The sequence below is a fragment of the Rhinoderma darwinii genome, unplaced genomic scaffold (genome assembly GCF_050947455.1).
Source record: "Rhinoderma darwinii isolate aRhiDar2 unplaced genomic scaffold, aRhiDar2.hap1 Scaffold_502, whole genome shotgun sequence".
Classification (NCBI taxonomy): domain Eukaryota; kingdom Metazoa; phylum Chordata; class Amphibia; order Anura; family Rhinodermatidae; genus Rhinoderma; species Rhinoderma darwinii.
Window position 1 is genome coordinate 1 of NW_027464049.1, and position 3494 is coordinate 3494.

At 41.0% G+C, this 3494-nt stretch overlaps 1 long non-coding RNA gene across 1 annotated transcript; it reads left to right on the top strand.

Annotated features, from left to right (window-relative positions):
* The first annotated feature begins 376 nt into the window (after positions 1 to 376).
* On the top strand, positions 377 to 2967 carry LOC142720724 (uncharacterized). The gene is made up of 2 exons (XR_012873492.1): positions 377 to 1531; positions 2668 to 2967. It is a non-coding gene; the product is annotated as an uncharacterized LOC142720724 (long non-coding RNA).
* The last annotated feature ends 527 nt before the right edge of the window (positions 2968 to 3494 follow it).

The window sequence follows — 3494 nt, forward strand, 5'->3', positions numbered from 1 at the left end:
GAGTGTGAGTCCCTGAAGGGTCCTGATTGGATTGGATTGTGAGTCCCTGAAGGGTCCTGATTGGATTGCACCAGTTTGTAAAGGGAGAGTTTTCCATAACAACATTATATTTAAGAATTACTATGTGTGTCTGACTGCAGAAAGTCGGCCTTCATTGCTATACTAGACAATCCTTAATGTCTATTGCGCAACAACTAGTGGCGTACCTACTGTAGAGGCAGACCCTATGACCACGCTAACGGGCCCATGGTAAAAGAGGGCCCGGAACTGAACAACTTCTACGGCTTCCTTTAAAACACTGTCTCCGTGTTTACTTGCAGCCACCACTAGGGGGAGCTCACTGCATATAGATTTATACAACTCCCATTGAGTTCAATACATATACAGTGAGCTCCCCCTAGTGGCGGTAGGGGAAGCAGGGAATTTGGAGTTTGTGAAAAGCAGAGCCCCAACCCCTATTTTCAAAAGAACAGTGAACATTAACTTAAAAAAAAAAATAGTTGGAGCTTTCAGTAGGGGGAATTCTGAATTTAGATATGGGGCACTATGGTTTCTGTGTATGCCCCTGATGATGACCTTATACTAATGGTCCTGTTGGTGCAAATGTTTCAGCAGTACAGCTTTTAGAGCTAGTTTTTTTTTTTTTTAAGCAAGCGTGCTGATCTGTCCATATATTCACATTTCTAGAAATGGCCTACCATGACGACACAGAATGGAATTTTCAATAAATATTTATAGACTTTAAAAATAAAAGCTAAGTTCTTTTCCCACGAGTCATTTGTGCAAGGTCAGCTCGGCATTCACGCAGCCCATATCTGTATGTGGATTATCAGAATCTGCCTATACCAGCGTCCATTAATCACAATGACAATGTCCCAGATCCATTAGTACATGTGCACCTCTGACTTGGTGTATTAGTAATCTTACCCTATTCATCTTATTTTAAGGGCACTTCAGAACAGAAGGGTTATATCAAATATTTAGAATAGGCATGATGAGAATTTGACATGTTGTATTGATACACATAGCATTTAATATACAAGACAAAACGTATAGAACCGCTAATTTTGAGAATTTTAGGAAGATTGCAGGACCAACCTTTGCCATTATGTATTTGTATTGAAATTCATGCACGGTAAACACGTGGCATTGCAGTATAATAGCCATTTTTGCTTTTGCAAAACTCATTCAGTGGGTGCGTGGCATAACTAATGCACCTCCAGCATACGTTGCGCTGTGCGCCCTCTAGAGGGGTGAATGGGTAAAATGTTGCCTTTAGATTCAGGCATGTTAGTAGCGAATAATGCAGAGTACAAGTGTGAACAGGGCAGATAATAGTTTTGTCTTCTACCATATTATTGCATGTGTTTACCCTGCAGGGGGCGCCGTTGCGTAGAATACTGTACATGTGTGATCTTCTTTCCCTAGGTATAATTGTCAGGATGAGAGGTGTTACTTGGACTTGGCTCGACTTCGAGGAATTCACTACATCACATGGGAGAAAGCAGATAAAATTTTCCCTCAGGACAAGGTAAGTCCTGCTCACGATACCAGGGGTATTACCCGATCAGTGGGTTTACATTAGAAATGACTCATTTAGCCAGCTGAGGACTGATATACCATAGAGAGAGCCTAAGCAGCTGCTATGGGGCCCTAAGAGAAAGGGGGTCCTGGGTTGGTTGGTCCCATCTCTTCGCTACTGGGTGTCGAGAACCTGTGTAGGACTCCCCTCTCCAGAGGAACTGAATTTTTCGCAGCAGGAGAGTGGGCATTGGCCCAAGTGTCATGGAAAGGATGTGGAGGGGAAACAAACTGTTCTTTTTGTCCTGGGTGGCAAAACCAGCACCATATTAAGGGCCCATTTCGATCTTTGCTATGGGGTCTGCTTTCTTCTATGTTTCATTGACAACATTTTTGCTGCTCATGACCATGGACAGATATTTTTTTATCTCCTGCAAGTAAATGACGGTTTCTATTGTAGGACAGCATGCAGAGATCTTAAAACCGGGAGAAACTCATACATAAAGTATATTGGAAAATTATATAATTTTTCATTATACAAAGAATAAGGGTCAGTTCACACGTTGGGTAAATACTGTGGGTTTTCTGCAACGGAATTCGTTGCGGAAAATCCACAGCGTAATACGGTAGCGGCAAAGTGGATGAGATTTAAACAAATCTTTACGCTGTGTCACTTTACGCAGCGTATTCGCCCTGTGTGAACTCAGCCTAAAATTTATTTGCAGAAACCGAATACCCCTTTTTAATTTTTGAGTAGTGATTTTATGAGAATATTCGGACATAAAGCCCTCGCTGTTGTGTGTTACTCCCCGCACGTTCACATGGTGTCGCTCTTGACTCTTTCCATTCACACTTTTTTTTTTTTTTTGTTAGATTATATTGTTCTCTCCCATTATTAGGCTTCTTCCATTGAGTTGTGACACATTTCAGGCTGTGGCAGGATCAAAAGTAAATTAATTGGTCATTAGTTCAACCTGTCAATAATTCTCCCCCGTGTCCCGTGTAGAAAAAAAAAAATATCAATATGTCCTGGGGGCTTTAAATGAAAGTTGTTTTCTGTAACCAGAATTACCTAATTAACTTGTCCTTCAATGGAGAGAATAACGTGCCCGAGAATGACAAAGCTTGTTATGCCGTCTAATTAAGGGACATCACCCGACTTTGGGAGAACACCCAAAATTCACCAATTACGCCTTCGATGTTGCGGAATTTTTCCGGCTGGTCAGCACTGCGTCAGAGTACGTGTCTCGTCATCCTGAGTGGCCGCTCCGAAGAGGTCGTGATGAACTGTAATCGTAAAAAGAAGGAATTACCTCGAAGAATATGTCCTCGGTTCTATTTTATAACATAATAAATTATTTATTTATTATAAAAAAGTTTTTTTAATTATAATTGTTGGAATTTGGTGAGTTTGAAGTAAATGCATTAAATCCATTTTAGCTTCTATTTACCAGTTTTTATCATTTTCTTTTATTTTTTTTTCATCCAGAACAGGCAGTATTGTACATGCGTTATTTTCTACACAAGCCGAAATCCAACATGCATCAGTAAAATTCATAACCATTTTCCTAAAGTACAGCAGATAGGTTAAAAAAATCCACTTACCTATAAGTTGTAACTAAAGGGATTGTCTCCTCTCGACAACCAATCCCCATTTTGCCTATTAGGCCCTATTGACGTCATAGAGGGATGGTACCCTGCTCGAGACCCCTTATATGATCTAGAACAGAGAGCTTCTGACAAGCTGACTGACCCAGTCATCCATGTATCACAAGGAAGGCCATTCATTTGATTGGCTAGATGTAATACTTAATTTCACCTGTAGTGGCCGCTGCCGGGGAAGTGAGCAGCCGACGGTAACCTCTCTTAGCAAAATCTGCTACGTGTCGGGGAGCCAGACCCACTCTCATAGTAATGAGACGACACAACCCCTTTAAGTATTTTGTGCTAGATTTACCATTGGTCCTGTATCA